Source organism: Triturus cristatus, chromosome 4_2 (genome assembly GCF_964204655.1).
Source record: "Triturus cristatus chromosome 4_2, aTriCri1.1, whole genome shotgun sequence".
Taxonomy (NCBI): Eukaryota; Metazoa; Chordata; class Amphibia; order Caudata; family Salamandridae; genus Triturus; species Triturus cristatus.
In genome coordinates this window covers 974,957,057-974,970,160 of record NC_140586.1, presented here as the reverse complement: position 1 = coordinate 974,970,160, position 13,104 = coordinate 974,957,057, and positions in this window count along the sequence as shown.

The window sequence follows — 13,104 nt, the reverse complement described above, 5'->3', positions numbered from 1 at the left end:
GAATTGTTCAGCATATATAAGTCCCTGTCTACTCCAAAAACCTTATTCAAGATGAAGACTACTCAGTAGCAGCATGCAATCGCATTGCCAACTACTTTGGAAATAAAGTGTCTAAGATCTACTCTGCTTTTCCCGACATACCACCTGTAGTGGAAGAGCCTGCAGACTCAGCAGGAGAGGAAGCAGATCAAAATCTGCTACTCCTTTTTATTACTCCCTTATCGGAGGACTTAGTTAAAATTTGCAGCTCTGTCAAATCTGGCTCCCCTTGAGATCCTGCATCCCCAAAAAGGCTGAGTGACAGTCTGGAGACACTTGAACCCTACATCAGACATTTGATAGATGTCTCCTTTCGATCCAGTTCTATACCTGAGGATTGGAAACAGGCTGTGGTGCTCCCCCTCCGCAAGAAGCCCAACATTGGCTCCGAGAAGCTAGACAATCTACGCCCCATTTCTCTGCTGCCTTATTTTTCTAAGGTAGCGGAGAAGGTGGTAAATAAGCAGCTAATGAAATATGTGGAGGAAAGCAACCTTCTTCACCCTACCCAATTTGGGTTCCGGCCCCGTCATTCTACGGAGTCTGCCCTTCTTAGGGCTACCGAAACCCACAGGCAAGGTGCTGACGAGGGACAAACCATGGCTCTGATCCTCTTAGACCTCAGCGCGGCGTTCGACACTGTAGCACATTCCATATTGCTGCAGTGTCTGAACAAAGGTGGAGTGAGAGGGGCAGCGCTGAAGTGGATTTATTCATTTCTTACAGGCCGAGGCTTCCAAGTGAGGCTAGGTGATCATTACTCTGACCGAATTGCTTTGGACCAGGGGGTGCCACAGGGCTCGTCCCTGAGTCCAACACTTTTTAACCTCTATGTTGCCCCGATTGCCACCCTAGTAGAGAGTCACGGCCTTCAAATGGTGTCTTATGCCGACGACACGCAGTTGGTGATCTCCCTGTCGCGCGCACCCGATCTTTCGGCGGACATCTTCAGAGCTTGCAAGTAAGATCTAGCTGCCTGGATGTCCGCCAATTGCCTCAAGCTTAATGGAGGCAAGACCGAGGTGCTGGTTGTGGGGGGAGACCGATCTGCGTGGACGTCGGCATGGTGGCCAACATGCCTAGGTCCAACACCTATCCTGTGCCAGAAAGCAAAGAACCTGGGCATCTGGTTCGATACTGACCTGACCTTTGGCCCCCAGATTAATCGGGTGGTCGGTTCATGCTTCGGGACCCTTAAAAGTCTTAGGAAGACACTGAAGTTTTTACCTGTAAGCGCTCGTCAAACCCTGGTGCATGCACTAGTCACATCAAAGATGGACTATGGCAATCTTCTCTATTTGGGGACTTTGGAGAAGAACTTGAGCCGCCTACAGGTCTTACAGAACGCCGCTGCCCGACTAGTGCTTAGATTATCTAGGAGAGCTGCATCCTCAGTGGCCCTCTGGTCTTTGCATTGGCTCCCGATTAGAAGCAGGGTAGAATTTAAAGCATTATGCATATGCCATCGGATCATCAACGGGAGGTCTCCTCTCCCTTTGAAAGGACTGCTGACGCCTTATGAGCCGGTCCGCTCCCTGAGATCGTCCGGCTCAGGACTCCTGGTTATCCCCAAGGTATCTAGAGCACGTATGGGCGGAAGATCCTTCAGGTATCTTGCAGCCTCTAGATGGAACACTACCCACAGCATTGCGACTAGAACCATCAGAACCTATCTTCAGAGCCAAGCTTAAAACTGCACTATTTGAACAGTAGGGTATTCCACTCTGGTAGGTTCCAGTAAGTATCTGCTCTTCAGCGCGGGGACACGCCGCTGGGCGTCACCAAGCGCTTTATAAAACCCCCTAAATAGAAATAGAAATAGCCACCTAGGCTGGCTCCAGTCTAGTGAGTGCCGGGCGCGGCTGTCCACTGACACCCAGACCCAGGGTAATGAATGCACGGCTGGGTCTGCATCAATCTCAACGGATGCCATGGTCATTTCACGGACTAGCTCAGTGCACTGTGTGTGTGTGACTGTGAGACTCTCTCTCACAGTGAACGACATGAACAACAACGCTGCCTGGCCAATATACTTACTTGTTCTGTGTAGTCTAACAGTCCTCTGGCAGCTGGCACTAGTAGTGTCTCAAACTCTCTCTGAGTCCGAGTTGAACAGCCACTGCGATCGCACACCACTGCAGGCAGCTCACCCCGAGACATCTCTCATGCGCGGCCATGATTGACTGAGAGAGCTGCCGTCGGGCATCCAACGCCGGGTAATATGCGCAGGCAGGAGCGCACTCAGAGCCATGTTAGCAAGTAAATGCTATAAATATCGCAAAACGTGCTTAGCGTGTTTGATTTTATCACCGTCTATCGCTGGATCACATCGCACTCTTAGCGGCGTATTATCAACGCTTTGCTAAGATGCGATGTGAAATCCAGCGATAGTGGGGATTAGCAGGAGAAATCCTGCGATAATGCAAGTGCGATACTGAAAAGCTTGCTAATAGGCAAGCATGGACTCAACATAACAATCCACCGCCCATGTTAAAGGTGGTTAAGTAAACAATTTTACAGGCGTTAAATAGTTGCGATGAACGGTGCTTAGCGCACCTTTATTCATCGCATGAAAAGAGGAAAAAAAAACGGGCGCTAGTGTCAGAAAACTGTCGCTAACAGCTGTTAGCAACAGCTTGCTGATAGGGCGATAAAAATATTGCCACTTTAGCGCAAAAAGTGCTGCTAAAGTGGCGATAATGCCCTTGATAGTATGCCCCTCAGAGTTTATTCCGCGGATGCTAAGAGGGACACGGACAGCACAACTCCAGTCAAATCCCCCGCTGCTTCTGACCGATCAGTCACTTCCTTCCTGTTCCAGGACATGGGGTCACAACATCCCCCCCACAGCCACAGCCAGTATATGGCAACCACTTCTGAGGGCAGGCTTTGCCCTGGGTAGGTATTGGGCAGTGAAGTGACGGAGTCAATAGTGTGACAGCCGTGCGGCGCCGCGGTCGGAAATTTCAGTGCAGCCAAACAGAGCAGGGCTAAAGATTGTAACATTGTATCAAGCGCTGCACTCAGCCAACAAGTATATTAACTGTTTCCTGAGCGAGCCTGAATACTGGCAAGTTACAGGTGCTGGTGCGTGCGCTAGCAGCCTGGAGCAGCCAGTTTCAGCGCTGGTACAGCTGGCAGAGTGAGACAGTGGCATTAAAATGCGTGACAATGCATTTCAGTGCGGTGATGCGGAACAGCACACTGAAATGCGGTAGTGTCCACCTGATGCGTGATACTTGGCAGGCCTGTTACTTGGGAGGCGAGCCATTTTGTTTACGGTCCGGCCACCGCCTCCTCTGAAACCTTCATCACTGATTTGAATTTACAGTGAACAGCACTGCCATGATTTTTGGAGCCTTGTCAGCCAGCCTCCCACAATAACTGTAGCTGTTGTAATATCCCAGGGCAACTAAGTCTGACTGTGTCACTCAACAGGAGTCCATAAATTATTGCCTCGCACTCCTGCGCAGGCAGCAGCCAGCGGCACTCAGTCTTGTGTTCCAGGACATGAGGTCACATCCCCCCCACCAGGTCGCCACATAGCCTGTAACAGAATTACTCTACTGAGGGCAGGTCCCGCCCAGGTCTCCCCGCAGCAGAGGGCAGATTGTAACATTGAAGAACAGCACTTAGAGATCTTTAACTCTTACCGAGATAGTCCTGGCAAGTAAAGTCTGCTGCCGTACAGCTGAGTGCACGGCACAGAGGTATCAGAGGCGCAGGCGCGCGTGGTAGCACCTGGGGTAGGCAGCGACTTTCAGCAGAGTGCGGTCAGTGGCAAAAATGCTTGACAATTCATTTCAGTGTGGTGATGCGGGAAATCCACACTGAAATGCGTTAGCGTCATGCCTGATGCGTGATACTTGGCAGGCCTGATAGTGCACACCCAGACACACACGGACTCAAAGACCCTGGTGTGACTGAAGAGAAGCTCAGAAGGCAGCGATGTGCAGACACACAGACAGACACACAGACAAGCACACAGACAGGCACACAGACACAGCAAACACCCAGACACACACTGACTCAAAGACCCTGGAGTGATTGAAGAGAAGCTCAGACGGCAGTGATGCAGAGACACACACACAAACAGACACACAGACAGGCACTCAGACGGGCACACAGACACAGCGCACACCCAGACACACACAGACTCAAAGACCCATGAGTGAATGAAGAGAAGCTCAGAAGGCAGCAATACAGAGACAGGCACACAGACAGACACATAAACAGGCACAGAGACAGTCACAGCACACCCAGACACACACAGACTCAAAGACCCTGGAGTGACTGAAGAGAAGCTCAGAAGGCAGCGATGTGCAGACACACAGACAGACAGATACACAGACACAGCTCGCACACAGACACACATGGACTCAAAGACAGTGGAGTGACAACCTGAAGAGAAGCTCAGAATGCAGCGATGCAGAGACAATTTTGAGCACAAGGTTAGTGAACGTTCCATACTTTTGGAATGAGAGAAACTCGAGAACTGAGAGAGTACTTCATTCATATAAAAGAAACCTTAAACACTGATTCACTAACTTCATCAGGTTAGTTTAATCTTGGGAAATGCGAGTTCACATCCAGTGTTTATTCACATTTTACAAATACCTGTACTTATGAACTGAATACTGTGCAGAAAAGAAGATAACAGTGTCTATGTAGAGAACTAAAGAAGAAGCAAATCGAAGAAGAGCTGGAGATACAAACATGAAGTCATGAATGTAGCTGAGGTGAGCATCCTGCGTCCCCAGAAGACAAGCTGAGCTGAGATTATCAGCAGAGCAGTGAGAGGCAAAGGAGGCGCCCGTAGGATGGAACTCACTGAGGAGACTTGAAGCAAACTCTTCATATGTTATGGTCTTATGTGAGGGGGCAGGAGATGTAAAGAAAGAAGTGGGGGTCTAACCAGGTTAGGCAGTATGCAAGTGACATCATGACGTGTGACATCACAGGTGGCATCACAGAAGTGACATCATAACCCATGAACTCGCAGGAACTGACATCATAAGAAGTGACATCACCCATATATTTAGCAGGTCTATCATGAGTCTATCATGAGTACGTTGAGCACATTACGACATTTTGCATCAAGTGCGGCACAAAATCTGGGCCTCAAGTTATACATTTCTTTTTAAATGCCAGAAAAAATTGGCAACAAGGAGAAACTTGGCAGAAAATCTGTTTTGATTCATTTTTTGCAAAGTCTGCATTTTAAAATACCTTAGGGGGTTAAGGCACCTGCTGCAGAGATCTTTGTGTGCCCTGTAAATCTCAGGGAGCAATAATAATGGAAAGATAGCTCTGCAGGTTAATGCATTTGCTGGAGAGAGTTTTTGTCTATTCCCTATTCTGAATCACGTTTCCATATAGGGTTTATGTGTCTCCTGCAAAGTACATCATGTCCCATGCAGATGACAGTTTTTATTTGATGTTGCATGATAAGTGGGTTACTGTTTTTAACCCGGAGATCCTTTTGTTACCTGCAGTACATACATTATAATCCTTCTAATGTAGCTCAGTGAGCAATGACGGACACGTGACTCCTACACTTTGTGACACTCCCTATACTTTGATTTACACACATATGATGTACTGTCATTGTATATAGTGTATACGTGATGGCAAGCGCACTGCCACCCTGCATTGTGATGAGTAGCGCTATAAAAAAAATATATATAGTTATACTTAAATTGTTTGAAAACAGACTAGGGGTGTCCTCCCTTTCAGAGTACATCAAAGAGTCATCCAGTCATTGTTTGCCCTGTGCTCCTTTATTTTAAGGTAAGTAATTCCATGTTCTGATAGGGGTGAAATATGCCACTTGATGTGCAATAAGACATGTGTAGACATCCGACACGTGTTGCGCCTCCTATGGCTAATTTGCCTGGGGCTTTCTCAAGGCTGCGAGAGTCAAGAGAGATAAAACAGATGTGATCAAAGCTTAGGGTCCCATGTTCCATAACGGGGTGAAGTGAGGGAGCACCGATTTTCCCATGTGCAGAGACTAGAGTTAGCTGGTCATTCGAATTATCCAGTGGTAGTGATAACTAGGTGTCAAGTGCTGACAGGCTTCAGGGCCTGATTATAATGTTGGTCGGACCACCACTGACAGGCCGTCAGTGGTGGTCTGGCCGACTGACAGCCCTTCGGTCCAACCACTGCTTTATGATTAGAGCTCCCAGTTTTATGGCATTTACTTTTTTGACCTTTCCGTCTGTATTTATCCATATTTATTTTTTGTCAATTTAATCTGTATTTATGCATGTTTATTATGGGGCTTGTAAAAACAATAATGCTAAAATTGGTTTATTTACACATTTATTTAACCAATAAATAGGCAGTCATGCTTGAATGCTGCCAGGGTTCAGAGATATGAACACCCGCAGAAGAAAAATCAGTGCACTTGTATGAAAATATGCACATTTCAGTATCAGCCTTGTGTATATCTACTGCTGTTTACGCCTAATTACTGAAATTCCTTTAGTTTTTACTTCCTTATCTATCAACCTACACAGTTATTGGCCTGGCAGTCATGGCAAAGTGTACTCAGAATCACTGAAAAAGCATCAAATTTCCGTTGTTATCTACATTTAAAAATAAATACAGACAAGAAATGGTTTTCTGTGTGTATTTATCTGTAAAAACAGTAAAAATGGAAAACAGGGAGCCTTAATTATGATGCAGGCGGCCGGACCCTCAGCAGTCCGAGGGAAGACTGCCGATCCCTGCGATTCCATTAATGCGGCAGTCAGGCGCTGCCGTCGGGTTTACGATGCCCCTCTCCAACAGCCCTTTCATGTCATATAGACCACTATGAAAAGGTTGTCGGAAAGGAACTTTGGGGATACAAACAGGGCCCTGATCATTGTTGGTCACTGTAAAATGGCCCAGGGGCCACATGTAGTGCCCCGCTCACCTCCATCCACCATGTGTGATGCGCCACATGGTGCATGGCACACAGTGCATGGATGTGCACAAAGTGTTCATTACACTGCATCTTGTGTTGTCGCCCTTTTCCAAGGTCGGCCGCATTGAAATGCAGCAGTCGAACCACTGACTGCTTGTCGGGTGGTCCTGTGACGGCCTCGATTGCAGTCGGCAGTCCGACCATCCCCCATCATAGTAAGCCATAAGTGTTATCGTTCAAATCAAACTTTAGCAAGAAAAGGAGGGGATTGAGAGGAGGGAAAGAAGAGAGGATTAAAAGGCTCATTCTGGGCTGGAGCATAATCATGATACTGTGTATTAATATTTAGATCAAATGTTTTCCGATTAGTACATAAGGGCACATGGTTTCTTGCCAAAGCATTATCAAAGCCATGATAACATACCTCAAAAGATAACAAATCCAATCACCTCTTCTTAGTATCTGTCTAGTCTACGTATATCTAAACAGAAAGCAATGTATTACTAATTAGATGAAGGAAACTCCTAGTACCAGCGCCTCATTGCATCTCCCCGTGAGTTGCCACTCATGCCCTCTGATGCCTCAACAGTTGGTTCATAGACACAGAGTTTCTTGTGCAGAAGGAAGAGATTATAACAATGCACGTCATCCCGCTCAACTGTTCCACATGTGTTATGTCAGACATACATGTCAGAGATTAAGAGGGAATGCAGAAGGCACCAGAAAGCAATGACGTCCTCTTGCATAGTGTGCGAGTGATAAACTTTGTGTAGGAGCTTAAGATGCAGAGCTCTGAAGTGGAACATCTGGTACATGACCTCACAGGCGGCCATATTCATCAGGTTGTATAAAAACCTATATTCATTGATTATAAGGCGTCCCCTCAGGTAAACCGTTCTCTGAATTAACCCCAATGTTGTTAACCTCTTCCAACCTATAGATTCCCTTAAGCGCTCATATTTAACAGGGGACGCCAAGGAGTGTAGTACTGTACACTCTGGTGCGCTGACCCACTCTTTCCCGGTTCTGCTTTGCTAGATGTAAGACCCCGAGGGGGATATTCTCAAGAACGTGCTATAATCATCAGCAACCTAGGCTAACGCAATTTCACATCACGCTGTCTATCACAGGAAACTAACGCCGTATTAACGGGGTATTCTCAACATGCTGGCAACAGGCGATAGTTCCTCAATAACGCGTCAAATGTCCGCAGTAAAATTACCGGGACGCCGATAAAAAAGGAAACCTGAACGTGAAAAAATTTGCGATGTGCCCAACAGCAATAAAAATACCCGCGATAAGCAGCACCAGGCCTGCCATCCCCACATCATGCTTGAAAATTCACCATGAAAGCTGAAAAACAAAAGACCCAAAGAACTGGGAAGCACCATGGAGGAAGCTGGAGCAACTACAGTGTCCCAGCGTGCAACCTGCTGCAGCAATGTCTCTTTCCCGCCCCGCAAGGGAGTATAGGTTCTACACTTTGACCTTCTATTTCGACCTTGAAAGCACAGTTCAACAAGTTGAGCAGGGACAAAGCCCTTTTATTCCATCAGGAGGTGGCCCTCGCGTCCGCCGGGGACACATTCATGTTGCAGGTGCTTCGGATCTCGAGTGAGATACAGTCGCTTCTTACAACTGACCTCCCACTTCATTGTGTGGGACTAATTCACCAAATATTCAATGCATCTGAGACAACAGGCCTTGCACATTTTTTTAAATATGTGGGATCTGACATGGTCTGATCTATTCAAACTATATTCGGGGTAATACCAGCTTTCATTCATTCTCTCTATTCCAGCGTCTTCGGCGGGTGTCACTTAATATTGGCGCTGGAAGTTGGTGTCCTGCTCCTCCTCTTTGTGCTTCGTAATGGCTGCTTACTTTGAGACTATGCACAGGCCGGATCAGCTCCAACTGTACCGCAATTGCCTGTATGAGGCTTTTGGATGCTTGCCCTTAGCAACGATTGGCGTAAGTTATGACTTGACTTTCCAATTTGCATACTATACTTGCGTGCAACCTGTGCTCCATTGCAAGAGGTGTCATTTCTCCTGGACGATGGAACTTTGCTTATTGTCCAGTCCCTGATTTCAGCCGGTTGATGGGTCCCTTGGAGGCGCATGACCAGGCTTGTTCTGTGGATGGTCAAAGGACGCGTGCAGCTTTACTTGGATTCTTTGCTCAATGGGATATCTGTGCGGCTGCTCAGACTTTCCTACAATGTAGTTTCATTGAATATAACGCATGTTTCCCATTTCTGGTTTTGGATGCTCCTGCTTATGAGGTACATGATTGCCCCTTCGAAATACTCAATTGGATATCATCGCTTTTTTCTACCAATGACAAGGATGAAATGTTAGAGGGGATTGCATCTCTTTGCACACGTACCTCCATGGATTAACTGCTGAGGTCGTAACAACTACACTGTCTGCATTATTGACTCTTTTTCCAAAAGCTCAATGTGCCTTTGGCTTTGTATACGAACTCTCCATTTCTCCTCCGATTGTGCCTTTTTTCACAGTCTTTATAACACGACGACTCCTTTTGTATTCTATGGTATTGTTCCAATGCTCATGATGCTAGCTTCATGCATTTTGCTGCTGCTCGTGGGTCACTGTTTCATGAATCACTGTAGTCGAAATAAACATTTTGAACTTATTTAGTGACTCTGATTATTCTTATTGTGGACAAGTATGAGAGGGCGACAGATTGTCTTGTTCTGCGCTGCCTCTGTGGTAGTCTGGGGGGAGGTTGTTCTGGGGGTGGGGGTGGTCCTGGGGGTGGTTAGAAACAATCGCAATGGACCGCACTCCGCTAGCCCCTCCTCCGGGTCGCCCCTGGGGAATCTGGTACATGGAGTTCTTGAGTGGTTCACCCCAGTGGGTGCAAGTAAGTACTTGTTAGACTGATGATCTCTAGACCCGATACATGTCCCGGGTTTTAGAATATCGCCCGAGACATGGCTCGGGTTTCGGGATAACTTCCCTCACCAGTAGAGAAAATAGTTAGGGGTGGAAGAGAGGGCCGCCAAACAACCGTCAAAGGCCTCAATGCCCGCACAGGCACGCAGGTGCGTCGTCCAGGAGCTCGTCAGCTCAAAGCTCGAGGGAGCCAATTTTTAGAAACAATTGCAATGGACCGCACTCCGCTAGCCCCTCCTCCGGGTCGCCCCTGGGGAATCTGGTACATGGAGTTCTTGAGTGGTTCACCCCAGTGGGTGCAAGTAAGTACTTGTTAGACTGATGATCTCTAGACCCGATACATGTCCCGGGTTTTAGAATATCGCCCGAGACATGGCTCGGGTTTCGGGATAACTTCCCTCATCAGTAGAGAAATAAGTTAGGGGTGGATGAGAGGGCCGCCAAGCAACCGTCAAAGGCTTCAATGCCCGCACAGGCACGCAGGAGCGTCGTCCAGGAGCTCGTCAGCTCAAAGCTCAAGGGAGCCAATTTTTAGAAAAAATCGCAATGGACCGCACTCCGCTAGCCCCTCCTCCGGGTCGCCCCTAGGGAATCTGGTACATGGAGTTCTTGAGTGGTTCACCCCAGTGGGTGCAAGTAAGTACATGTAAGACTGATGATCTCTAGACCCGATACATGTCCCGGGTTTTAAAATATCGCCTGAGACATGGCTCGGGTTTCGGGATAACTTCCCTCATCAGTAGAGAAAATAGTTAGGGGTGGATGAGAGGGCCGCCAAGCAACCGTCAAAGGCTTCAATGCCCGCACAGGCACGCAGGTGCGTCGTCCAGGAGCTCGTCAGCTCAAAGCTCAAGGGAGCCAATTTTTAGAAAAAATCGCAATGGACCGCACTCCGCTAGCCCCTCCTCCGGGTCGCCCCTAGGGAATCTGGTACATGGAGTTCTTGAGTGGTTCACCCCAGTGGGTGCAAGTAAGTACTTGTAAGACTGATGATCTCTAGACCCGATACATGTCCCGGGTTTTAAAATATCGCCTGAGACATGGCTCGGGTTTCGGGATAACTTCCCTCATCAGTAGAGAAAATAGTTAGGGGTGGATGAGAGGGCCGCCAAGCAACCGTCAAAGGGGATGGTGGCGGTGGGTGTTGTGGCCCTTTTGGGTCTTGGAGCTGCATTCTTAGTAGCTCCATGGCATCTGCTGGTCTTCAGATGTGGCTCTGGGCTGTGCTCCCTTTCTACTGCAGGTTTTCGTCCTACTTGAGAACAGAAAAAAGCAGGTCTTATGTCCCTGCTGCTAACGTGCCTTATCACCTGTATTTGGCCTGCTTCGCTGATCTGGCTGGTTGTTGAGAATACCACAAAGTGGTGTTATTGTGAGTTTTGGACAGGAACGCCTGTTCTGCAAATGAATAGCGTTAGTTGTCGCTGTCAGCCTTGGCAATGTTTTTAGCAGCAGCTATCACAGGTAAACTGTCGATGTCAGCTGTTAGCGCAGGCTTGTGAATAGGGCGATAATTCTAACGCCACTAAATGCCGCTAAATCAGCGGTGAGTCCTTGAGAATATGCCCACGAGTATTTAGGGGATTTAATCCAGTTTGATCCAGGTGGGAAGCTGAGAGATGGGATGCCGTGCATTCTATGATACTGGAGTGCACTGGGGTAAAGTGGAATGCCTGATAGAGTACCATATAAGAATTCTAGCACACTGGGGGTGTAGAGCAGATTTTTACCTGCAGTTGTGTCTAGCCTGGAGATCGGGCAGTCCCTTACCAGGTCCAGGGTCACATCCCTTCCTGCAGTCTGTCCTTGGGTGGAAGGGTTATACGTGGGGCTATGACGTCATGTTTTTGGATAGTTTGGAAACCGTCGTTAATGTTGGTCATGCAAGAAGTGTGAGGGTGAACTACATCCTAACCAGGGCCACCATCTTGGAATATGAGAGGCTGAGCTTTGTTGCACTAGTGAGTACATGTTCGATCATCCTTAGAAATGGTTATCAATCAATCAAGAGCTGTCTTATGATACAACCTGCATAAGGCAGTATTCGTATCTGATCCGCTGCGTTCCTTGTGGCGATCAAGGTGAAATAGGGAAACAAGGGAGGAGTGAAGGGGGAAGATGGGAGGAGCAAAGTAAGAGTTATTGATGTTTCAGAGGCTTCCACCATAGAGAATGGGAGAGCTCAATAAATACATTGAAAAACGTAAAATGCGGCAGTCAGTCGAAAAGGTCATTACAGAAGGGTGAGGCCTGACTGTCTTAGTGCTAATCCTGTCAGGTTTATGTAGGGAGATGCTGCATGCATCCCATATGGTGGTCACTGTTAGGACGATTGCCTTTTTAGATTGGGTACACTCCTGGCAATGAAGCTGTAGATAGTGTTGAGTCCCATTGTGTTGGGGCTATGGACAGCTCAGGAAACCTCTCAGGATGCTATTTAGGAAAAATAAATGTTATATTAAAACCCATGTGTCAGGGTAAGACAATTTGGGGAGTTGCAATTTGTGGGGTTGTGGGTCATCAGGGAATGGCCAGACTGAGAGGTGTGGTGAGTCGAATGACAGTAAGACAGTTCAGGGATTTGCAACACGTGAGGCTGTAGGTCATCAGGGATTTTAGAGTCTGAAAAATGTGGTCACCTGAATGATCCAGCATCTAATCCATTTATGGTGCAAAACTGACCTAGCCGGAACTTATACTCCATCAACAGAAGCTACCTATAGTGACGTTGAAACCTGTGGTATAAATGTGAAAAGCACAGACAAATTACATCATTGGTTGTTTCCATGAAGAGTACAGAAGAAAGTTACTTTGTTGGTTGTTTACATGAAGAGTATAGAAGAAAGTTACTTTGTTGGTTGTTTTCATGAGGAGTGCAGAAGAAAGTTACTTTGTAGGTTGTTTTCATGAGGAGTGCAGAAGAAAGTTACTTTGTTGGTTGTTTTCATGAGGAGTGCAGAAGAAAGTTACTTTGTAGGTTGTTTATATGAGGAGTACAGAAGAAAGTTACTTTGTTGGTTGTTTTCATGAGGAGTGCAGAAGAAAGTTACTTTGTAGGTTGTTTACATGAGGAGTACAGAAGAAAGTTACTTTGTTGGTTGTTTACATGAGGTGTACAGAAGAAAGATACTTTGTTGGTTGTTTACATGAAGAGTATAGAAGAAAGTTACTTTGTTGGTTATTTACATGAGGAGTATAGAAGAAAGTTACTTTGTTGGTTGTTTA